Below are 26,316 nucleotides of genomic sequence, written 5' to 3'. Positions count from 1 at the left end.
CAGGACTACTGATACCAGGAGATGGTTGAAGTTAAAAGGCTTCCTCCCAGTGTCAACCTTTCTTGGAGCTTCTCAGTAAAACCCAGTTATTAATGGTGACCACACCCCCTCTCCAATTTTTTCTGGCATTTCTGGGAATTGGGTTAATTTTAGCTATAAAAATAAATGGAAGCACTGGTCTTTGAGATGATGGGTTGTGTTCAGACTAACACTTTGAACCTTAAAATGAGTGACTGACTAGATCAGATCAACCAGTTGACAGCCTGTCTCCATTCAGTCAGATTCTCTGAAGGCACTGGAGAAGCTTGGCATCCTCATAAAAGGCACCATACTTTTACTCTGCCACCCGACTGTTCACCCCCTTCTCTCCCTGATAAAACTGTCCTGTCCTTCAAACTTTAGCTTCAATGATGCTTCCTGGTGACGCCTTCCCTGAATCCCATTGATAGACTCATTTAGGCATCATTCCTGCCGTGGAGACTGGACTCTGGTTGTGAAATTATCACATTGTAGTATTATTTCTCTCTCCCTCAGTAAATTGTGAATTTTTTAAAAGATGGGGACTGTAGCTGTTCCTCTTTTTATATCCAGCTCACTGTGCTTTTTGACATGATATTCAGTAAATCCTTGCTCAGTGAACACACAAATGTAAGTGTGATCTATTTTTCACAATTTCATTCCAGCTTGTTCATTCTGAGTCAGAACCGCCCATGAATTGAAACTTTCAGACGACTATTGAACCATGGGGATTCTACTTTGTTAAGTTCCCCCATTTTGTTTTTTGTGTTTTTTTTTCTGGAGAACTTACAAAAATGTTAAGGAAGTGTCAGGATATTCTGCACAAGGGATATTAGGGCAATATAGCGTAACAGTCATTGGGCTAGGGAGGCCATGGGCAAACTACGGCCCGTGGGCCGGATCCGGCCCGTTTGAAATGAATAAAACTAAAAGAAAAAAAGACCGTACGCTTTTATGTAATAATGTTTACTTTGAATTTATATTAGTTCACACACACACTCCATCCATGCTTTTGTTCCGGCCCTCCGGACCAGTTTAAGAACCCATTGTGGCCCTCGCGTCCAAAAGTTTGCCCACCCCTGGACTAGGAGGTAAGTTCTTGTGTAACTAGAATAGGCAAAATGCATACCTTGAGATGGAATGTTTTAAAAGTGAAATTGTTCCTCTAAATGTCTGTACTTTGTTCTCTGGAATGTAGGAAGCAGTCCATTAGTTCAAACCTGTCTTATTTTCCTCAGCTTGCTTGCTACAATTAATGCTTTCCTCTACAGATGGAAACAAAAGAACTTTATGCTCAAATACAGCTTCTACTGAAAGATACCGATTTCCTAAGAGGCAGAGAAGCAGAACTGAAGCAAAGAATTGAAGCTTTTGATTTGTAAGTAATGTTTTCATTTTGACTATTCAGAGACTGTGAGTTTAAAACAAATACTACTAATTATTCTAATGCTAATTGCCAAGTAGAGTTCTTGCTTGTAAAGGTACATTCGGCTAGTTTTAAAAGGCATAAGTTGAGAGAAACAAAGACTAGGATTTTGCTTTTGAAATATTAGTTATTGGGATGAAAAGCAGTGAGACACCATCATCAGGCTACAGTAAAACCAGACCAGTACTTTGAAGAAGCTAACAACTGTTAACAAATTATGTTCAGTCACACACTTATGTTTAGTCATTGAGATCTAACGGTTCCACGTGCATGTAGTAACTCAATGCAGTGGCTCTGACTTGATTTGTACTGGGTGATGGATGTGTGTGTACTAAGTGCTCACCACTATTTCATTCTTCACATTGTACCTGCCATTAATGGCAAGCTCACCAGTCTAGTTTATGAAACAGGTTTCATTTCCATTAGGTTCTACTATTAGTTGACTCTTACTTCCTTAGTGGATTTGTCCTGGTCTTCATTAATGTGGTTAGATCATTTATATAGGCTTTAATTCATTTTATTTTTCATCTCTGCTACATTACTCTGTTCTAAGCAGTACTGAAGTGGTAAATTGATCATGACAGAAAAGGAAAGTGACAAATAAGCCATCGATTTTCAACTGGTGTGCTGCAAGAATATATAAAACATGACATACCTGACTGTAGTCAAGGGCATTAACCTCTTTTTCCTTAGCTTTTCAAATAAAAAAAAAAAGACAACAGTCTACACAAAATAGCGGTTCATTGTGAACGATTCAAAAATATACCTGTTGTGTTTTTTATAAATGGGCAAATATATTTTTGGCATGCTGCAGAATTTTAGTAGTTTATGTGTGTCAGAGATAAATAAGGTTGAAAATCGCTGATATCTTACGTAATAAAAGCCTAATATGCAAATTATTCCCTCTACTGGAGTTCCACTGTGAGTTTGACCACTGGATCAGTCGATCAGTCACTATGACGTGCACTGACCACCAGGGGGCAGATGCTCGGACCAGTAGGTTAGCTTGCTGTGGGCACTGGTGGGCTGGACTGGAAAGTGAGATGTGAGGTGAGAGCTGTCAGGAAGTTCCTGGGGTTTGTCTTGAGCCCTGGGCAGAGGCAGGTGGGGGCGGGAGCCAGCAGGGACCGGGTGGCTGGGGAGGCTTCTATGCTGAGAGCCTGGACTATGCAGCCCTCCGCAGCCTGTGGCCTTCTCAGTGCTCAATTTATAATCTTCAGAGCTGCTTATGTTTATTTAAGTTTCACTAACTACTCCAGGAGAGTGGGTAACACCATTATAGGGGGCAGGCCAGGCATAGCTGCCCAAAGCCAACGTGCAGCCTCAGGCTCCTGGAACGCAGCTGAGAGGGGGGTGGGGCTGAGTCAAAGAAACTGAGTCCAAAACTTGAGGCGGAGGCAGCAAGAGGTGGAGGATGATAGCTGTGCAGGGGCCTAGAAAAGCTGCTGTGTGGGGATAGCCCAGGAACCCAGTGCCTCTCCCACGGGACAAGGTCTACATCCCTCCCTCCTCCTCCCGGTGACCTGTCACCCCAGCTCTTCTCCAAAGGTTGGACTTGGCCCACAGAGCTCTCCACCACTGCACACCCTGTACTGCCTTGTCTGCCCCACCCCACTCTGCACAGCCCACTCCATTCCCACACAGCCTTTGGAGAGCTCTGCCCCCAGAGGAGAAAGTGGGAGGCTGCGGACAGGAGGTCACATGAGGAGGGGGCAGAGCAGGGCCCACCAAGTTAGATGGAGGGGAAGGAGGGAGAAACCCCACAGGACTGGGGGCAAAGACAGTCGGGGAAGGAGGTCCATGTGGAAGCTTTGCCCTTGGTTGAAGTAGAAATCCTGACCCCATTTTACAGACCGCAGCAGAGTGTGTGTGTGGGGAGGGTCAAAGACAAAAGAGGGTTTGAGGGGACTGGATGGAGAGCAGCAACGTTTGATTAATGGCCTACTTACTATTTTTATTGATTTCAGAGAGGAAGGCAGAGTGAGAGAGAGAGAGAGAAACATCAATGATGAGAGAGAATCCATGGCCTCCTGCATGTGCTCCATACTGGGGATTAAGCCCGCAATCCAGGAATGTGTCTTTGACCGGAACCAAACCTAGGTCCCTTTAGTTCGCAGGCTGCGGCTGTACCTACTCTACCAAACCATCTGGGGCGACCCATGGCCTATTTAAAAACCACTGCAGTAGGCTGAGCAGGGGTCTTACCATGATGGTGTTACCTGATAATGAGGGTGTCTGTCTTTATGTTGGAGTAATTGGAACTGCAACGAAGTAAAGACACAGCAATGGAGCCTACAAAGGGTTTCCACGCACACAATGCAATTTACTTCATGTGGCAGCTGAATTTGGTGAGCAGAGCCTTAGAAGAACATGCGGTCTCCAAGACCAGGGGCAGGGGAAAGTTCATGCTGAACATTCTGTGCTGTGAGTTACAACCTATATATATAAAGGCATGATATGCTAAGTGTCTGACCGAGTGGTCAACTGACTGGTCGCTACGACTTGCACTGACCACCCGGGGGCAGATGTTCCAACCAGTAAGTTGCTTGCTGCTGGGGTGGGGCCCATCAGGACCAGGCAAGACAGGACCAGACTTGCCCTGGAGCCCTCCTGTGATCCCACCCCAGCCCCAATTGGGACTGGGTGAGAAGATCAGGACTGTGTGAGACCACCGTGATCAGCCAGGTGGAGGGACCCCTGCCATTCATGAATTTGTGCACCAGGCATCTAGTAAGCTAATAAGTATTGTTTACTGCTCCTTTGCTTTACATGTTAGTCAGCAGAGGGTGCTAACACATAGAGCTTTTATCCTTTGCTTGGAATGGTCAGCATTCCCTAGCACTTACCTGGCTCGATCAAAGGGAAGACCATTCCATTCTTCAGTATTTGGAAGTTCTGATTGACCTATCTATCTTTTTCTATTGTTCAGCACTCTTCAGTATTCAATCACTAGATTATTAAATATCAGAAACAAATCTTTTGTCTTTCATACCTATGGGCTGATCAGTTAAACCTCACAGAAATAATCTTACTGAAGAAATAAGTACTAAAGCAAAAGTACACTAACTTAAGTTTGGTATGTAGCTTTTCTCTGAATTTATTATGGCCATTTATTACCTGCAATCATTTTTTAAGTGTTCATCATCTTCTATGAAAAGCACTTTGGTCTTGAAACTTGCACACTCCCTGCAGCCTGGTGCACCATGCTGCTCCATCTGCTACTTCAGATCCCACATAACTTGGTCAGTTCATAAAATAGATGGAGAACTCCAGCTCTTTCCAGTTACTTCCCAGCAGTGACAGTCACATAACAGTTTTAGCTTGTGGAGCTAAAATTATGTTATTTTTTTCTCCTAAAGTCTTTACTTCAGCAATTACAGTTTTATTTTTTTTGCTTTTTATATTTTTGCTAATATCAGAGGCTACAGAAGAAAATCATAAAAGTGTGGCTGATGCACTTAGGAGACAGGATCCTGAATATAAAGAGCATGGAGGAGACCTGTGACCAAAAGCTCAAGAATGAAATTCTAAAGAAATTGTTTGGTGTTCTTAAACAAGTAATAGATTTGGAATAAGTTGATGGAAACACAGCAATACTAGTGAAGTAGATAAGACTTAACATTTTATGGTGATAGTGTTTAAAAAAATACGTGTTTTTTATTGACAGTCAAGCCTTTCCCATGAATATTTAAGATAATTTTACGGAGTTACAGTATAGGGAATAGCATCCTCTGCTCTTTCTTACTCATAGCTTTTCTAACATGTATTGAGGGTCTGTGATTTGCTTTCATTTTATGGCACATTGTGAGTTGCTCAGCTCACATTGTAGATAAACTATAAAAGTGGTTGATCTAAGGCAGTTGTTCTCAACCTTCTGACCTTTTAAATACGGTTTCCCATGTTGTGACCCAACCATAAAATTATGTTCGTTGCTACTGCATAACTGTAATGTTGCTACTGTTATGAATCGTAATGTAAATAGCTGTTATGCAGGATGGTCTTAGGCGACCCCTGTGAAAGGGTCGTTCAACCACCAAAGGGGTCGCGACCCACAGGTTGATCAACTTTTTAAAAATTGACTTTTTTTAAAAAAAATAATAATAATTTTAGGGAGGAAAGGAGAGAGACAGATAAAAATCAGCATGAGAGAGAAATATTGATCTGTTGCCTCCTGTATGTGCCCTGATCAGGAATTGATCCCATGACCTTCCAATGCACTGGACAGTGCTTCAGCCATCTGAATCAGGCTGACCAGGGCTGGAATTATAATCCCTTTTAGTTCTCTTTTCCTCTCCCGCCTCATACTTGCCACTACGATGGAGGTATCTATCAATTTATAAATTATTCTGCCTAGTGGTTTTAGTGCTTATCAGGTAACATGTGCCCTGTATTCCTTCAAGATTCTGCAAAGCCAGAATCAAAAGAAATAAATGGAAATTAACAATGGAGCAAAAAAATTATACAGGAAAAGGAAAATATGATAACTATGGTTACTATGACTTCCCTATAATCTGAGTTTTAATGTGTTGCAGTGATTAACTACTCAGTGCAGACATCAAGCCCATATGGTAACTTTTCTCTACAGTGCTCAGTGTAGTGTCTAGCACACAGGTGTTCATATAATATTCATTGAGTAAATGAATTTGTGGTGAAGAGATGACTCAACTAACTTTTGGTATGTCTTAATAAGTGGTCTCTTTTTACTGCCTTGCCCGTAATTTGTCATGAGATTACATTACATAGTACTTACATTACATAGTACTGAGCTTATTCTTTAAAAGAATTCTAATTAAAATATAGTACCTTTCCATGTATAGATTTTGAAATGATGACATACATATAGTATGTCAGCTTCTCGAGTGTAATAGCAAGTGCTGACATGTCTGTAGTTGTTAAACCCTTAGGAATAAATGAATGAGTAAATGTGTATGTTAATTTTCCCACTGCTTCGCAGATCATGTACTGTTTGATGTTGTCTGGTTTGGGTATCCTCTATGACTTGAGCAAGGGTGGGAATTCACAGGATACTCACCATCTCTCTCAACTGAAACGTCTGCTAGTGGCAGTTGGTGGAGATAAGTAAAACTTGAAAGTGTGCTTTTGGTATTGCTAACCCAGATATGAGGGTGGTCGAAGTTGGCCCCGAACCCTATGCCCAGCCCTTGAGGGCAAAAGTTCTTTGGGGTGGGGATGGGGTGCAAGGCAAGGCAGGTGGATGTGACTGACTTCTTGTTCTTGGGATTTAGAGTCAGTTGTACCAGTGTAAATTGAACTTAATTTACTTTTGTGTGCCAATCCAGACCACCATGGAATAATTGTTCTCAATAACCTCACAATAACGAGTTTTGGGGACCAAATTAAAGGATTGTAGCAGGTTTTATATTCAGAATTTGCATCTCTGGGCTTTGGTACTGATAGTCCTTGAAGTTATGCATGGCCATGTTCATGCCCTTAGGTGCCCGGGTGCCACAGAAACCCATACATTGATAGGAATCTGTTCAGGAAAGTGACAAGAAAATCATTTTGGTCATTCTAATTCTCAGGTATCAACTTGAGCTAAAGGATGACTACATCGATAGATCTAACAGACTGGGTGAAGAGGACAGGAAGAATAAAGGTGATTCTTGTGGAGAAGAAAGCTGCATTTGTAAATTTCTGGTATAGGTTATTAGCTTCCTAAATTGGGCCTGTTCTAAATTTATATGTGTGTGTGTAGCTTACATTTTACTCTTACTACAAAATTAATCATTATTTTGTTCTTTTAATTTTACGTATCAAAAATGACCTTAACCTGAGAGAGGTAGGGTATTCAGGAGGTTTTTCTTCCCCCATCTACTTTCCTCCCTCCCCTTTGACCACCACTTGCTTGTTATCTATATTTATGGGCCTGTCTGTTTTGTTTTGTTTATTTTTATTTCTTAAGATTCCACATGTAAGTTAAATCATAAGGTATTTGTTTTTCTCTGTAACTTATTTCATCATAATATCCTTTAGATTCATCCATGTTGTCACAGGTGGCAAGATTTTATTCATTTCAGTGGCTGAGTAATATATCACATCTTCTGTATCCACACATTCATTTATTGATGGTAGTCTAGGTTGCTTCCAAATCTTGTCTGTTACTAGTAATGGTGCAGTGAACATGTGGGTGCACATGTATGTCTTTTCAAATTGGCATGTTGTTGTTTTTTACATATACTGAGAAGTAGAATTATTAGAACATATGGCCGCTCTTATCATTATTTTTTTTTGGGGGGTGGGGGTGGGGAGAGTGACTTCACACTGTTTTTCCATAGTGGCTGCACCAATCTGCATTCCCACCAACAGTGTATGAGGGTTCTCTTTTTTCCACATCTTGGCCAGCACTTGTTATTTATCCATTTATTGATGATAGCTGTTCTAACAGGTGGGAGGTGATATCTCATTGTGGTTTTAAGCATGAGAGACTTCATTTTTTACTTATGGAAAATTTTAACTTCTCCATTCCCTGTGACCTGTTTCCTTATTTCTTTTACTTGTAACATATGTTTATGCCTCATGATATTTTTACCTGACATATAACTTCCTAAACTGTTTTATAACTAACCCAGGAGTAGGAAAGTTGAATAATTTTTCAATCTCCTGATATTTTATGTCTCAGTATATTTGTAGAAACTTGTCTATGAAAAGAAGTGAACTTAAGTAGAAATTTCAAAGGAACCAGAGCTGGGTACTTGATAAAGACCCATAAGGTCACCCAGTGTGTGGCTGCTCCTCTGTGACTATCTTGTGAAAACTAGACTAATACTTCTTAGGAATTAGTACCATCATGTAGTCAGCTAATTTTTTTTTAATGATATATCTGCAAAGACTCATATTGAATGAAGTGAAAATGATGAAATAGACACTAAAATCATAAGACAAATCTTTGTATTTAAGGAAATTCAGATCTTTGGGTATGAGGGCTCTGAGCAGCTGGTGCAACTGGTTGGTATGTGTAGTGGAAGAAAGTTCACAATATATGTGACCATTAAGACTTCCCATCACCTGTTGGGTAATAGGACTTATTTCTTACTTTGCCTACTGATTTTTGACTATGACACCTGCTATTTTAGATGATGAAATAATCGTCATTAGGTCTGACATTGTACATAAATTCTTAAATGAGTTTTTATTCACTAGAAAAACATCTTAAATTGGTTGGCTTTCTCTTTCAGAAAAACCTATTCTTTTGCGAGAGCAGTCCATGGCTACCAATTCAAAACAGGAAGAAGAATGCAATCATTCTGCAACTCGTGTGAAAGAACTTGAGGTAATTGCTAAGCCTATTGTTTTTTGAAGTCGATAAAACTTCAAGGCAGTAGATGAAATTTTAGTTTCAGCCATACATTATTTAGCTTGATGTGTTTAGACTGTTTATTTTATGACTGAGAAGGCCCAACTTAAGTTAATTTAGTAGTTCTTCCTTTTAGTCCTTCCTGCTTGTTGCCTCGAACAAGTTCCTTAATCATTGGGGTGGTTGAGGTTCCGTGGTGAGCTGACCTATGTGCCTAGCCCATAGCAGGTGGCCAGTGCTTTTAGTTTCTGCCTTAGCCTCTCCTTCCTTCCCATCAGCAGAAGGTGAACATTCCTGTCATTACATTGGGATCTTACAGGATAAAACAGAATGAGATGTGCTTTTCACATGCCATTTATTTTCTTGCTGTTCATCACGTGTGCTCTCTGAAGGACAGAGCTGGAACTTGATGTACCTGGATATATCCTGCACATAAAATGTATTTTTGCAGCTGTAATGATCTATTTATTTGAGAACATTGTAGACTTTTGTATGTAAACATGAAATGTATAAAAAAAGGAAAGCACCACAGCATGTTTGTGATAGCTCAGCTTTTCATTTTTATAAACATTGCTGCAGTCTGTGATTGCTATTGGGACCTTAGTTGTATCTGGAAAATGGGCAACAAACTTAATCTGAAGCACTTGCTTTGTAGGCCAGGGTTCTGCATAAGTGTAAGGTTGGATGAACTTCCCCCGCCCCTTCTAGGGCAAAGATAAGCTTCCATGTTGGAATCAGGTTCTTCTTACTGCAGAGAATGAGTCCTCTGTCCAGTGACCTTACTTACTATGACACCCAGTTTATAGCAGCCTGCCAGTTTTTGCATAAGAAGTACTGCAGTAACTGTTCAAATGCAAGTTTTTTTTTCAATTCCAGCTTGAACTCGAATCTCTCAAGGCCCAGTTCTTGGCAATAACCAAGCAAAACCACCTGCTGAATGAAGAGATGAAAGAGATGAGTGGCTATTCGCTTCTAAAAGAAGAGAAATTAGAGCTTCAGGCTCAAAATAAATTACTTAAACAACAACTGGAAGAGAGCAGAAATGAAAACTTGCATCTTTTTAACCGTATGTCTTTTTCCTGATTTGCATGTCTTTGTAATTCATATTAGCTTAATATTATGACACTATGCTTTGTATCTGTAAGGAAGGCTTCAATCAGGAAAATTTTTGTAAAATTAAGATTCTCAATTTGAAGTTACTTCCTTTTTTGCTTGCTATTACTATAGTATATTATTAGTGTCACTAAGAAGTATCTTTAAACTACAAATCTGCCTTCTGGGTTGTACAAATCTCCCCTCACTTTCTGCTGCTCAGATTTGGCCATTGAGAAGGAGGAATGAGAGTGAGGTTGAGGTTATTATTCCCTCTCCACCATTGCATCCTCACCCCCACTGTATATATTGGCTGTGGGCTGGCCCTGTGCCTCTCAGCAAGGCAAGATCCAGTGCTTACAGGATGACCTCTCACCATTGCTCTGTGCCTGTGCCAGATCTTTCTCTCCCAATTCTGGGAATTCTTCCCTCCCTGATGGTTTAGGCCAAGTGTGGAGACTGTCCTGCCCACAGGCTATAGAAGACCCATAAAATCTTTTGATCTGGCCCTGCCAAGGCATTAGGGGTGAGTTAATTAAATGTTTGACCAAATATAGGAGGCTAATTAAGTTGATAATTTTGTATGACCTGCAAATGATGTTATAAATATCCATGTCAAAACCGGTTTGGCTCAGTGGATGGAGCGTCGGCCTGCAGACTGAAGGGTCCCAGGTTCGATTCCGGTCAAGGGCATGTGCCTGGGTTGCGGGCACATCCCCAATGGGGGATGTGCAGGAGGCAGCTGATCGATGTTTCTCTCTCATCGATGTTTCTGGCTCTCTATCTCTCTCCCTTCCCCTCTGTAAAAAATCAATAAAATATATTTAAAAATAAATAACTAACTAAAAATAAATATCCCAATGGCCCTTGGCAGAAGAAAGTTTCCCCACTCCTACTTTGGGCCCACGGAGTTAACAGCATGGCCCGATTACTAGCCCAGAGAACTATACCACCCTTAGTGGCTAACCTACATGAATCACCCTTTAGTGGTTCTTCAGTGACTGAAATGGTGGAACTCCATCTGATGTCTGCTTGAACCCTGAGTGTTGCTGACTGGTGCACAGATCAGATTAGACCTAGGGGTACTTAACAGGTTTTGATGGAGAACTCCTTTTATGCCTCCTGTGTGTGATAGAGGAAAGAGGTGGGCTTTCAGGTTAGTTAAAGGATTTGAAAGAATTTCTTTCATTTGCATTAGAAAAGAGTAGTGAACTTTGCCTCTGCATGCATTAAACTCTTCTGAAATTTGTGCTCTTAGTCCATTCCATAGAATTAATATGGTATTAACTACATGTGTACAAAGAAAAGAAAGAACAATTTAAAATATCTTTAGCTGCTTTTGCTAAGTGAAATGGGAAAACTTACTGTTGATAATCACTAGGCTTTTTTTACCTTCTTAGTTATAGCTCAACCACCTCCTGAACTGGTAAATTTGCAGAAACAGTTGAAGGAAGCAGGAGCTGCTTTCGTGTTAGGGCATAAGAAGTTTGAAACTCACAAGGAGGCTCTGCAGAGACAGGTGCAAAGTGAAGTGAGTACTGATCTTTATTTGGTCGGGTGTTAGTCTGATCCACTGTGTACACATGTAAGCTTGGTGTGTGTCACACCAGTGTAAATCAGATTGGTTTTAACATCAAAAATTATCCCCCCACTATTCTAAGGTAACCTTCTCACCTGAGAAATTCTTGGGTGATGATATAACTATATTTATAACAGTAATAAAATCCCAAGGAAAGCGCACTCATAAACAGAAATTGTCCCAGTCTCGGTTGTGCCCTCTAGTAATGTCTCTTGATTCTTGCCCTGTGACTTAGAATTGTTGACACTCTGGTGTCTGCCTCATACCTTATAGAACTGTTCTTAGAGATGAGTGCAAATGGAGGTGGCAAACTTGTTTGTGTGCTCTATTGTTTTCTAGGGACCTGTGGACCACAGGCATGAAGCTGCTCAGAATGGGCAAAATGGAAAAGAGAATAAGCCCTATAAAAGACTTGTTCCTTTTGAAGTGAACTGGGATTTCTTTTACATTGATTTCTTCCCTTCTTTAAATCTTTTCAGACTGAGCATTCTGCAAAGCTGAAGGCCCGGATATTAAATTATGATGCTTCTGTAAGGAGGTTAACTATGCAGGTGGCTGATTTAAAATTGCAACTGAAGCAGATTGAGACAGGTTAGAGAGATTTTTAACTTACAAATGTGTATGTGTAAAACTTCCAGTATATATGGAAATGTAATGATCATTACTGAAGTTTCAGTAATTCTCATAGTAGGGGAAAAGCCATAGAAATATGTCATCTTAGAAGTAAAAACTCTGTCCATTTCAGGAATACCAACCAGTCAGTCATCAGCTAACGTGACTTGCTTTTATAGGTTCCTTTGGCTTGGAAGAGCCTTGTACCCCAAATAAGAAAGGTGTAATGGCACAGAGGTTCCCAAATTCATGGACCTTGGTTTTTCTTTTATATTTGTTACCTTGATAATAAGATCAATCTGACCCTTCAGGGTTTTTACGTGTTCCTTGAGAGATGAGTAAAATATGTGAGAAGCAGGGTGACTTATGTCACTCTAGAGGCCTGGTGCATGAATTTGTGCATGGGTGGGGTCCCTCAGTGTGGCCTGTGGGGATTGTGCTGAAACTGGCAGTCCAGCACCACCTGCTGCTACTGCCTACCACTCTCGCTCATCCTGATCCTGCTGCACCTGCCGCAGGCTCACGCCCAGTCAGTCCTGATCAGGAGAAGCTCGTCTGCTGCAGTGGCGCTTGCCTGCATCTGGCGCCTGTCCCAATGGGTATGGGATGGAGGGGCAGTGGGGGGAGAACGCAATCTGCCCTTTGGGCAGGTGGTGGGATGCCCTTGCCTGCCCAGGATCCAGATCTGTCCCTGACGTTCGCAGGGATTGTCAAGATTTCTTCCTTGCAGAGTGTCTAGGGAGGGGAAGCAGCTGCGGTGCCTGAGGCCAACTTTCAGGAGGCTAGTGGCCCTGTGCTAGTGGTACTGGTCTGTTGGTGCCTGGCCTGTTCTCTAGAGATTGGACCTGCAGGACTACTGAGGGAGTGAGTGGCTACTGCTGCTGGCTGGTGGGCCTCCAGGAACAGGTCAGTCAGCAGAGCGGCACTCCCCCTGTGGGAGCGCACTCACCACCAGGGGGCAGCTCCTGCGTTGAGTGTCTGCCCCCTGGTATCAGTACATGTCAGAGTGACTGGTGGACCTGTCATTCAGTTGCTTTAGATAGAGGTTAGTATATATCACATTGATTATATACAGTGTTTATGTTTTTGCACCTCAATTTTGAAGTTACTGATTAACCTTGGTTGGACACATTTAACTTCTTTGTGATAACCATTATAATAACCTGGTTATTAACAGGGAAGGAGTAAAAGGAAGATTAGGTAATAGAGACATGCCATTTATACAGCTTTGCCAGGGAATTGCAGTTAATAGTCTCCAAGTTTATTACCTAAAGATCACTGTGGGAAGGCACTAGACAATGGACCCATGCCCAGTGAGGTCTGCATGACGTGGGATGTTGCTTATCTGTTAGTCAGTCACACCAGGGAATAAGTCAGTAGCCAGAAATAGGCATGCCACCGCAAGTACAGGAATATTTAATTTTTAAGCTCCTGAACAAAGAAGCCCCTCTCTCTCGCTGCTCACCTCAGATTCCCAGCTTATGGTGTTCTTACCTCCCTCTACTCACCCTGTGACCCACAGCCATGTAGACTTCACACAGTGTACTGATGTACTAAATGTAGCCTGACACTAAATCATGCCCTGCTCCACCATGGAATGGACACTCTGGATACTGGCCCTACTCTTTGATTCTGCTGGAGCCCCGTCTGCACTCTTTTCAGGACTAGGCTAAGGGACATTGAACCCTGCAGACCAGAAAATATAATTACACACCAATAAAATACATTCATTCTCCCATGGGAGTCTTAGAAAAGTCTTTTTCTAAAGATACTGCAAGAGCCACCCACTACCACTAAAGTCGGAAAAATTTGACCCAGTGATTTCTCCAGCTACAGTTGGACCTCAGTTTCCTCATTTGCAATGGGGATATGAATATCTACTTTGCCATGGTGAAGAAGGCAAAATGAGATGGCTCTCAGTTGAGTGCCTGCAACACATCAGATACTCAGAAGGATTACTGCTATCATGTTACTGCATGTTTGCCCTGAGGATGCATACTGCCTGCCTCTTCTTCATAACAGGTGTACTGAAGCTGAGATACAAAGCTCAAAAAGAAAGTTTCTGTGTGTTAGCAGTTGAACTGGTTTCCACATTTCCTGGCCTGGAGCCTTCCTCAGTTCCTATTTGTACTCACTCCTCCTCAGTTCCTTTTCCCATCTTCCACGCTAGTTTCATTTTTATCTCTTGACTCCTTCCCTGTTCCTTATTTTCTCTCACGCCTATTTGCTAAACTGCCCACAGCTGAAATCACAGTGATCTCGAAAGATGAATAGTGTGAGGATGGAACCTTTTCAAACACATACATTGCCCTGGAGGCATTGCTGGAGAGTAGCGGCCACAAGACTGGCTATGCATGTTCAGGTTTTGCTTAGGGAGTCCCAGCATCTGTACACCTCCCTACCTGTATGACCTAGCCTTAGCTCCCCAGGTGTAATGTGGGAGGAGCAGAGTTGTTAGTCTTGTTGTGGCTGCAGGTCCTCATACCCTTATCTGAAAACTAGAGGCCTGATGCATGAAATTTGTGCACTCACCTTCGGTGGCTCGCCTCAGACCTCGCAGCTGTGGCTTTGTCTGGAAGGTTGTCCAGAAGGATGTCTGGAAGGTCATTCGGCTGTCCGGTCTAATTAGCACATTATGCTTTTATTATCGACTAGAGGCCTGGTGCACAAAATTCCTGCAGTCAGGCGGAAGGGGCCCCCCAGCCTGGCCTGTGCCCTCTCAGTTCTGGAGCCCCACGATAGATCGCCCCAAAGATGTAGGCTCCTGGATGAATTGCCCCAAAGAGGTAGGCTGGAGTAGGGTCCCTGCCTGCAGGCATGTAAAGCCTCGGGACCCCCAGTGCTAGAAGCTAAGACCAGCAGGTCATAATAAATGCGAGAAGTTCACCAGAAGGCTGATGGGCTTCGATATTCAGCAGGGCTGAAAATCTGCAAATTATTACCTGCTGCTAGAGGAAAGGCCAAAAGCAGTTCCTCTAACCTGATAATTTTTTCCTGTTTATCAAACCTGACCTTTGATATGTGTGTTTATTTTGCTAAAGGGCAAAATGTGTAAATAAAAAGCCATGGGTCCAGAAATTCGGCAAGCCACTCCACTAGAGAGCTGGTTTCCGCCTGGCTTTCCCCCATCCCTTCCAAATTTATACTTCTTGTCCAGTGTATCCATTTATGTGTCAGCCCCTTCTCCAAATTCCTGAACCCTTGATGCAAAAAGACTGCGGCACCCCAGGCCACGCCATGTGGAGCTAGCTGCCAGGCCCCACCTCCGTGCACACAGCATCAAGTCTGCGCCCACCTGTGCACGCAGCCTCCTGATGATGGATGTGATGGGCATGAGGGCATTGCGGCGTGAGGGCTTAACAACCACATAAACTTATATTAGCATAGATAGATTGGGCCCTATAGTGGTTTTGCCACAGCCCTGGGAGTTCTGGGGCAGCATCCTTTAGTGAACCATGTTTGCAGTCAAATATGTGACTATCCATGCTGGGTAGAATAAATAAAGGTAATGAATGGATTTGCATCAGTTCAGGTAAAGTTTATCAACAGTGAATTCAGGTCTGCTTAGGCTTTGTTACCAAATTTATGAATATGATTGTGGATCGTGGGTTGTGAAATAATATCATGCATTAAGAAGGAAGGCCTAGCTCTGGCTAATTTTGTTCAGTGGTTAGAGCGATGGCTTGCAGACCAAAAGATGGTGGGTTCCATTTCTGTCAACCACATATACCTCAGTTGTGGGTTTTCTCACCATCTTTGGTTGGGGGTGCATGTGGGAGGCCAAGTTGAGGTGTCTCTCACATCAGTGTTTCTCTTCTCTCTCCCTATTCCTCTACTCTTCCCTTTCACTCTTCAATGGAAAATACATCTTTAAATCAGGACTAAAAAAAAGGCCTAAAAACAAGGTCTGTGAAGTTATAACTGGTACATAAAGCTCTCAAAAAAATGCTAATAAATAAGAATTGGCTTCAGAAATTGTTTAGTGTGCATATTTGTTCTTATTAATACCTCTCTCTTCATTTAAAAAAAAATATCAAGCATATTTGAATTTTTTTTCCTGCTCATTGGTCACATTATTTTCATTTAGCCCCCAGCCAAAGCCATCTCTGTTTCATCATTCTGCCAGCAGATTTATGGTGTCTCCTACTGGTGAAACAAGCAGGGATTTCTTGAAAAAAAAAATCATCTCAAACAGGAAAAGCTGATGGGAGAGACAGTTACACCAAGGATCATAAATCATCCAAATACAAGCACAGTTGTTTGCTCCCACATTTCTGATCTTTAGTTTGTAATCACACCAAGGCAAGAATGAAAGAGCTAGAGCAAGAGATTGATTGCTTAGAAAAAGCTTTCTTCGGTATTCTGTTGCTAGAAGCCCACTAGCATCTAAGAGTCTGCCTCCACTCATGTAGGTAAGCTTCTGCAGAAAGGGTTTCAGGACTTTCATGGTCCTTTTATCTGAGTACGAGTGAGTGAGCTGTAGAGAGCAAGAAGGAGGAGAAGTCTATGCTTGCTGTACCTGGGAAATCTTTAGCCTGAGTAGCTTCATCCTCACTGCACCTATGGTTGCCTGCTTACCAGAGACTTCTCCCCTGTGACATAACATTGTGGGAGGCAACGGGTTAGAGCAAGTTCAGCATTTTGCTTGACATGCAGACGTGTTCAGAGAATGGTAATCAATGGCTTTTCCCTTACTGCTGATTAGTTTTATTATTAATGCTGAATCCTTAATAATGTGGGTCAGTTATACGTCATACTCAACTATTTGCAAGGATAATAGAATTTCTTTTCAAATTAAACTCCTTAGGAACCATGTTGCTGTTTTCACTGTGTAATTTGTAATACTCTTGTCCTGATACCTTTTGCCCTTTAGGTCTGGACCAATCCCAGTCCTTTGCTTTTCCCAGTCCTTGTCCTGAAAGAATGCTCCCGCCTTCAGCAACTGAATCTAGGCACAGCCTTTCCATCCATTCACTCTCAAGCCTTCTGGAGCAGAAAGCCAAGTAAGTTCCACATTCTGATTGGCCCAGCCAAGTCTGGTTAGCTGAATGGCCCTGACTTTGCGTTGTTTTAAAGTGACGCTCAAGACCATGTGGAGTGTAGAATCAGATTGTAAGATGATGTGTAATCTTCAAGAATCATCTGAATTATTTGGGGAAAATTCCTTTTAGCAAATAATTAATTTTTCCTTGTTTGCTAAACCTGATGTGTACACAGTGCACTATGGTAGCAGTAAGCATTTTCATAGTTCTATGAATAGACTTGGTTTATAGAAATAAAAAAGCAACATACAAAATCTACAAAAGCAAATTCAGTTTATTTTTAAACTTGAAGTAGTTTCACACATTTTAATTTTAAAGTCCTTCAAAAAAAATAAGTCAGTTAAAAAATATTTGGGCATTTAGTCCAAACAAAAGTCTAATTTGTCTATTGAGATAAATACTGAATTGGTAGTGGGTTGTAGGGTCTGATTGCTGAAGTAGAATGGCGTATGTAGAAGTTGGGTGGCGGGTCACCCAGGCTGGGATTGAGGCGCATAGGAGACTCCTGTCTGTGCTTGATCCATATGGACGGCACTCTGACTCCTTAGTTCTGGGCTCCAGGCTGGACATCTGTCTGCATATTTTGATTCACTCCCAGTGTACAGAGTTGAAAACTGCCACATGTGTCCATCATGGTCCTAATGCGTGTAATGTGCATTTATTTATATTGCTTTCTCATGATAAAGCCAAGAGGAGAAACAGCACACCCATGTGGGAGTTAGGGCACTTGGATGCACATGGGGCTTGTAGTTTTGCATCTTCAGCTGACTCATACTGATGCTGTGCAGAATTTGTTCTTTTCAAAAACGTTTTGTGGTTCTTGAAAATATAAAAGCATTGAGAGTGCCACATTATTTCTTGTCAGCAATATAATTAATACCTGCCTCACAGTGTAAGGTGGTTCTGCAGAGTGCCCAAGCTAATGTCTTGATTACTTGGAATGATGCCAGTTGCATGGAGCGTGCCCAGTGCAGGACAGCTTTCATTTTCACAGAGCACAGTTCATTCTCTAGAGCAGCGGTTCTCAACCTGTGGGTCGAGACCCCTTGGGGGTCAAATGACCCTTTCACAGGGGTCGCCTAAGACCATCGGAAAACATATATATAATTACATATTGTTTTTGTGATTAATCACTATGCTTTAATTATGTTCAATTTGTAACAATGAAAATACATCCTGCATATCAGATATTTACATGACGATTCTCAACAGTAGCAAAATTACAGTTATGAAGTAGCAACGAAAATAATTTTATGGTTGGGGGTCACCACAACGTGAGGAACTGGATTAAAGGGTCGCGGCATTAGGAAGGTTGAGAACCACTGCTCTAGAGCCTTTTCCAGAGTCACAAAGGCTTTTCATAGCCCTGTGCTCTTGGTTTTACCTTATTACAACTTCACACTCATGAATTTTATTCTTTCAACCCAGTCTTTATCAAAGACAAACTGAAGTTCAAGACAGACATAAATTTTCAAATGTGGATGAACTATCTTTTGAGGATAATGAGGAATTTGGATCATCTTTTGAACGTTAAGTTTAAATGTAAGTACCAGTTTTTAACAGTTGAAAATGTAGAAAGCTAAGTCTTGGTGAAATATATCCATTGTTAAATCAAAGGCCTTAAAAATTACAACATTTGTATTTTGTGATAAAAACATGGATACAGATGTATTACCTTTTTTATATCACAGATTTTGATGGGTCTATTTGAGTGTTACTTTTTTTTAATTTTCAAGATAACCAATAATTTCAAAGTTGGAGCTAAGCTCACAAGTGAACCCTTAACTTAATTTACCAAGTTTGGGATTGCCTCAGATTAAAATACCTGATTCTTAATTTTTTTTTCTTTTTATGGAATATGAAGATGCTAAGTTATTTAAGTTATACAGATTCTGATGACTGCATCAGATGTAGAAACCTCATTCTTAGTGAATGAGTGGAGGTGGAAGTATATTAGCTTCCTTATCTGAAAACTGGAGGCCTGGCTCTGGCTCTGCCTTAGATTGTTCTCTGGGAGCATACTGCTTAAGTATAAAATTAGGATATAGAAGTCAGTCAGCTCTAAGGTTCTCTCTAGCCTAGGAAATCTTTATATTTGTATATAATCTGTAGTTTTGCATTGTGAGCTTCATTGTCAAATCTGAAAGTACTCTACTTTGAACAGTTAAATGAAAGAGCTTAGTAAAATTGGTAAATTCTTTGCAACTAACTTTTTAACAATTTTGTTAAGGCTTTACTATCTAAATGGAGTTCATATAATTATCAGCAAGTCAGGTGAATTCTGTCACTTTCCTGTTGGGTTATAAATCTAGTTTTGGAAACAAATCTAATTCTTTTAAGTGTAATAACACTTTGAGAAGCAAATAGATTGTCAAGTGGTATGCTGAAAGTCTTAGGATTAATTCTGTAGGAAAAGATCTGGCTTGGTTGCTTTGGCTGAGACTTGAGCGCAGCCAAAGTTACCCCCATACTGCCCTGCCTTCTTTTGCTGTTGTTAAGGACTCCTGGGACACTCATTTGTACCTATTATAGATGCAGCAGACATGCCGATACAGTTTGAAGTGAATGGCCTCCATCCTGCTGGTGACATGCCTCTCTTGGGAACTGCCTTGGGTGCTCCTCCTGCCAGACCTATCTCCTCTCATTACCCAAGTAAGTTTTCCTTGGTTGTAACTACAGATAGTATGATAGCTACTAAATGCCAGCCTGTTCCTAGTGAGTTATTTCATTTATTGAGGGAGGACCTTTATAAGCATAAATTATTCAAAGTCTTAGAGTTGAGTATTGCCATTGTTAATACATTTCTGAAATAAATTTGAACATGTAAAGAGGAGAAAATTAAAGGAGTTGCTTCTCATTAATCTTCCCCAACAGTGGCTTTTTTAAAAAAAAAATCTTTATTGTTGAAACTATTACAGAAGTCCCCTTCTTTCCCCCATTGACCTCTTCCAGCCTGCTCCTGGCACACGCCCGCCCCCCCACCCCCACCCCACACACACAGGCCCTCACCATCCCATTATTTGTGTTCACTCATTATGCATATATGCATACAAGTTCAATGATTGAGCTCTTCCTACCCACCTCCCCTCCCCTGACTTCCCTCTGAGGTTTCACAGTCTGTTCCATGCTTTTATGTCTCTGGGTCTATTTTTGTTCATCAGTTTATTTTGTTCATTAGATTCTACACATGAGGGAGATCATGTGATACTTATCTTTCTTTGACTGGCTTACTTCACTTAGCATAATGTTCTCCAGGTCCATCCATGCTGTTGCAAATGGTAAGGGTTCTTTCTTTTTTACTGCCACACAGTATTCCATTGTGTAAGTGTACTATAGTTTTTTTTATCTACTCATCTGCTGATGAGCACTTAAGGCTCATTCCAAATCTCAGCTACTGTAAATTGTGCTGCTATGAACATAGGGGTGCATTTATTCTTTCTAATGAGTGCATTGGGTTTCTTAGAATATATTTCTAGAAGTGGGATCACTGGGTCAAATGGGAGTTCCATTTTGAATTTTTTGAGGAAACTATACTGTTTTCCACAGTAGCTACACCAGTCTGCATTCCCACCAGCAGTGTACTTTTCTCCACATCCTCGCCAACAGCTGTCATTTGATTTCTTGATGATAGCCACTCTGACAGGTGTGAGCTGGTACCTTATTGTTGTTTTGATTTGCATTTCCCAGATGATTAGTTACTTTGAGAATTTTTTCATATGTCTCTTGGCTTTCTGTATGTCCTCTTTGGAGAAGTGTCTATTTATGTCCTTTGCCCATTTTTTAATTGGACTGTTTACCTTGTTTTTGTTAAGTTGTATGAGTTCTCTATATATTTTGGAAACTGACTCCTTATTGGATGTATCATTGGCAAATATGTTCTCCCATGCAGTAGACTCTCTTGTTATTTTCTTTTAAAAAAAATACTTTTATTGATTTTTTACAGAGAGGAAGGGAGAGGGATAGAGAGTTAGAAACATCGATGAGAGAGAAACACCAATCACCTGCCTCCTGCACACCCCCCACTGGGGATGTGCCTGTAACCAAGGTACATGCCCTTGACCAGAATCGAACCTAGGACCCTTCAGTCCACATGTCAACGCTCTATCCACTGAGCCAAACCAGTCAGGGCTCTTGTTATTTTCTTGATGGTTTCTTTTGCTGTGCAGCTGCTTTTTATTTTGATGTAGCCCCATTTGTCTATTTCCTTCTTAGTTTCCTTTGCCCTAGGCATTGTATCCATAAACATGTTGCTGTGTAAGATGGCTGAGATTTTGGTGCCCGTGATTTCTTCTAGGATTTTTATGGTTTCCCAACTTAAATTTAAGTCTTTTATCCATTTTGAGTTTATTTTGTGTATGGTATAAGTTGGTCTTATTTCATGTTTTTGCATATATCTGTCTAATTATCCCAACACCATTTCTTGAAGAGACTGCCTCTGCTCCATTGTATGCTCTTGCCTCCTTTGTCAAATACTAGTTTAGTATAGTGGTGTGGGTCAATTTCTGGGTTCTTAGTCCTGTTCCATTGCTCTGTATGCGATACTTGTACCAGTACCAGGCTATTTTGATTACAGTGGCTTTCTAGTATAACTTGATATCTAGTATTGTTATTCCTCCAACTTTTCTCTTTCTCAAGCTTGCTGCAGCTTTTGAGGTCTTTATTGGTATAATTTTTAGAGTATTTTTCTAAGTCTGTGAAATATGCCATTGGTATTTTAATAGGTATGCATTGAACCTAAAGATTGCTTTGGGTAGTATGGACATTTTGATGGTATTTATTTCTGCCAATCTATGAACATGGTATATTCTTCCTCTAGTTTATATCTTCTTCTACCTCTTTTTTCAATGTGCTATGGTTTTCTGAGTATAGGTATTTTACCACTTTGGTTAAGTTTATTCATAAGTCTCAATTTTTTGTTGTTGTTGCAGTGCTAATTGGGATTGTTCTTTTATTTCTCTTTCTGAGCGTTCAATATTGGTATATAAAAATGCCATAGTTTACTGGGTGTTAATTTTATATCCTGTTATGTTGCATCCCTGTCTTCCTATTCTTAGGGAAAATGGTTTTAGTTTTTAGCCATTGAGTATGATATTGGCTGTAGGTTTGTAATATATGGCTTTTGAATATGTTGAGATATGATCTATTTCTACTTTACTGAAAGTTTTTATCAAAAAAGGGTGTTGGATTTTGTCATGCTTTTTCTGCATTGATTGAAATGATCATGTGATTTTTGAGTGTTGCAGTCTGTTAATGTGATATATCACATTTATTGATTTGTGGATATTGTACCAGCCTTGCATTCCTAGAATAAATGCCATTTGGTCATGATGTATGGTCTTTTTAATGTATTGCTGGATCTCATTTGCTAAAATTATGTTGAAGATTTTAGGGTCTGTATTCATCGGGGATAATTCTCTTTCTTTGTAGTGGCTTTATCTGGATTTGGGATTAGGGTAATGCTGTCCTCATAGAAAGTGTTCCTTTCCCTTGGATATTTGGAATAGTTGAGGAGATTAGGTATTAGTTTTTCTTTGAATGTTTGATAAAACTTCCCTATGAAGCCATCTGGACCAGGACTTCTGTTTGCTGGAAGTTATCTAATTACTGCTTCAATTCCATCAGTACTTACTGGCTTATTCAGGTTTTCTGATTTTTCCTGATTGAGTTTTGGAAGATTGTATTTTTCTTATTTGTCCATAGTCTGACAAAGCAGTTACCTTTTTGCTTAAGACAGTTCTTCAGAAACCATTCCATTTTGGGAAATCATAGTATAAAATTGAAATGGCGGTTAATACCCATATACATCTTCAATGTGATTGTAGTATGTTAATAATTCTTTGTTTCCTTCATGTCTTTAAAAAAAAAAATAAGGACAGAAGAACCTTTATATTTCAGTTTTCAGAAGAGCTGATGACATTGGAGGAAAACTCGTCATCAAACTTGTCTGGCCCACTTTCTCTTTCTTCTTACTGTCTCTAATTTACACACTTCCCTCCCCTGTGTGGAATCAGGGAGGAAAGCTCTAGGGGGAGATTAGAGCTTTGTCTCATACTCCAGCCAGATCTTTTTCTCCTTGAACTAAAGAGTTTAAGCCTCAAGCTTGAAAGGAGATTTCTTAAGTAAAACCACCTCTTGTTTTTCCAGTGTTTGGATGGGACTATCATGTTCAACACCTCTTGTAAGTAGTTTCTTGGTTCAAGTCAGCATACTCAGGGAGATGAGGAATTGCCAAAGGAAACAAGACTTTGAAAGGATTGTTCTCACTGATTCCAGGGTACACCATCCTGTAAAGCACTCATTCAGCGAGACTTCATTGAGAACCTTCACTTCATATATGAAAACTCTATCACCCAATATCACCTCATTGATTTAATTGTGAAAAAAGAAAAACAAACACCTCCTGTGTGCTGGGTGCTGGGCATACTGCAGTGGGACAACCCAAGCCCTTTCTTCATGGAGCTTCTAGTGGGAAAGTCAGCAGTCAGCTAGCCATCACCAAGACCTCTGATGGGATAGATACTGAGTAGGGGCAGTGGCCACCCAAGAGTGGCTGTGATAGGTTGTTTCGCAGAGACCTGGGTGAGTAGGAAATAAAAATAATACAATAAAGGAAACCAACTGAGTTCATAGGTGTTCTATCTCAGAGATAGAATGAAAATTATAACAATGGCTTTTAAAATTATCCTTAAGTAATGTTTACATTGATCATTGAAAAATTCTCTTATAATCATCATTTCCCCTCTTCGTTTGGATACAAAGGGAAGTGAAAAAATCCAAAACTTGATATCTTTGAGATGTCCAGTGGAAATACTAATTAGGTAGCTACAAAGTACAGTCATGCACCTTTTAATAGCAGGTATATATTCTAAGAAATGTGTCCTTCGGGAATTCATTGTTGTGTGAACATCAGAGTGCACTTTTGTAAATCTAGGTGGTACAGCCTCCTGTACATCCAGGTAGCCTATTGCCCCTCCGGTACAAGCACATACAGCATGTTACTGTACAAAACAAGATTAAATCAAGCACAGGAGAAAATGACGCCATCGAGAGATGTAATAAACATGAGGTATATGAAGTTGCTGCCCATATAACATGGGATGCTGTTTCACAGCACACTTTTCTTTATCATTAGAAAAAAAAAAAAAAAAACCACTATAAAACAGTGATTAAAAGGGTAGTGTAGTAAATACATAAACCAGTGACATGGTCCTTTATTATATTTATTAAGTATTAGGTACTAGACGTAGTTGTATGTGCTGTACTTTTATATGACTGGCAGCACAGTGGGTTGGTTTACATTAGCATCTCCATAGACACGGGAGTAATGCATTGTATTACATTACCATGTGGTGATAGCCACACCACTTAGACAGTAGTGATTTTTCAGCTCCATTATAATCTTACCAGAGGCCTGGTGCATGATTTTGGGGGGTCCCTTGGCCTGGCTGGTGAACAGGGCCATCTTGTCCACTCCTGATCGGGGCCTACTGGCAGGGGTGGGGTTGCGGGAGCAACCATGGGAAGTTGTCTGGTCATGGGAGCTTGGCTATGGGAGCACACTGACCACCAGGGAGCAGATTCTGCCTTGAGCATCTGCCCTCTGGTGGTCAGTGCACATCATAGCTACCGGCCAGTCTTAACCGTTGCTTGGACTTTTATATAGAGAGAAGATGGGACCACTGTCATATATGTGGTCTGTTGAACGAAATGTTGTTATGCAATGCACAGCAAAGATATAGTCCTTTTTTCTTCTTTATTGTTTAAAGTCAGCAACCAAACAGCATTTCTATTTTGAGATTGCTATTCCATGTGATAAAGTGATGGCATTTAGGTCTGCAAGCAAGAAGAAGATTGCATTTCTGCCTGTGAAAATGATCAACTGCCTCCTCTGGTATTTGAATTTCATGACCAGGAGTATGAGTCCGAAATGACTGTGTTGTTTCTGTCCTGTTAGCAAAAACCTTCAAAATCCTTTGGTGAACCTATGAATTTGTCTCTTAGCATTGCTGGGGGGAAAGTGTAGCCTACAAAAGTTTAGGCTCTTCCAGAGCCAGAGGAGAAAGGCAAGCATAGCCATCTGTGGGATTGACATTGAGTTAAACCTGTGACAGGTGAGGACTTTTGCTTTGAGCTACAGGGAATAGACAAATAAAGCCTGGAACAATAGATGTAGAACAAACAGATTCATGTGGTTGTGAGAAGGCAGGTACAAAATACTGTGTAAATGTGGTGGTGGAGAGGTGTCACTTTAGGAATACTGTTTTTCTTAGTGGCTGTATCTTGTATTCCTTAGCCAGAAGTGTGCTAAGGTTCCTTCTTATCCACAACCTCACCAGCACTTATTGTATGACTTATTAATGGTTGCTATTCTGGCTGGTTTGCAGTGGCACCTCATTGTCATTTTAATTTGCATCTCTCTAATAATTAGTGACATTGAGCCTATCTTCATGTCTCTTGCCATTTGTATGTTGTCTTTGGAGAAGTATCTATTTAGATTTTCTGTCCACATTTAATGGGGTTGTTTTTCTTTTGGTGGATTATAGTAGTACTTTATGTGTTTTGGAAATTAACCCCTTACCATATGTATTATTGGCAAATATGTGCTCCAATACAGTGGATTCCCTTTTCATTTTGATGCTGATTTTTTTTTGCTTTGCAGAAGTTTTTTTAGTTCAATGTAGTCTCATTTGTTCCTGTTTCTCAAGAATGTTGAGGCTAGGGGACCCTACCCCCCTCCCTATGTGGGAGTCTGTTCTGTGGTACTCTTTCCCCCTCCCTACTTTGGAGTCTGTACTTGTTCTTTAACAAATCTCCGCCTTTGCTATACCGAAAAACAAAAAACAAAAACAAAAACAAAAACAAAAACAAAAACGAATGTTGTGGCTATTTTGGGGTCTTTTTCAGTGTTCTGTATCTCATTTGAATGTTCAGAACATTCAAATTTATATGCAAATATAAATTTTTTGCATATTTCTAGATCTGTGAAATATGCACTTGGCATTTTAATAGTGATTGCATTGAATCTAAGGATTGCTTTGGATAGTAGGCACATTTTAATGATATTAATTCTACCAGTCCATGAACATGGTATATTCTTCTGTTCGTTTATCTCTTTTTTCAGGGTCCTGGGCGCTTGCTCAGTGGTGGGGTTGTGTGGGAGAGGTGGGAGGAAGTGAGTATTAGGTTAGGGAGAGATTGAAAGCAAAGCACAGAGCAAGGGAGGCACAAATAT

At 40.7% G+C, this 26,316-nt stretch overlaps 1 pseudogene across 1 annotated transcript in view; it reads left to right on the top strand.

Annotated features, from left to right (window-relative positions):
• The window catches only part of LOC308512402 (centriole and centriolar satellite protein OFD1-like), a 33,322-nt pseudogene extending 23,480 nt beyond the window's left edge, over window positions 1–9,842 (top strand). Inside the window, exons 2-5 of the transcript in view lie at window positions 4,864–4,982; window positions 6,988–7,061; window positions 8,641–8,735; window positions 9,636–9,842. The product of the transcript in view is annotated as a centriole and centriolar satellite protein OFD1-like (transcript). The remainder of the gene's footprint in view (window positions 1–4,863; window positions 4,983–6,987; window positions 7,062–8,640; window positions 8,736–9,635) is intronic.
• Window positions 9,843–26,316: the final 16,474 nt, after the last annotated feature.

This window comes from Myotis nattereri (assembly GCF_964212035.1).
Source record: "Myotis nattereri genome assembly, chromosome: Y".
NCBI lineage: Eukaryota > Metazoa > Chordata > Mammalia > Chiroptera > Vespertilionidae > Myotis > Myotis nattereri.
This window is presented reverse-complemented; position numbering and strand designations above follow the sequence as displayed.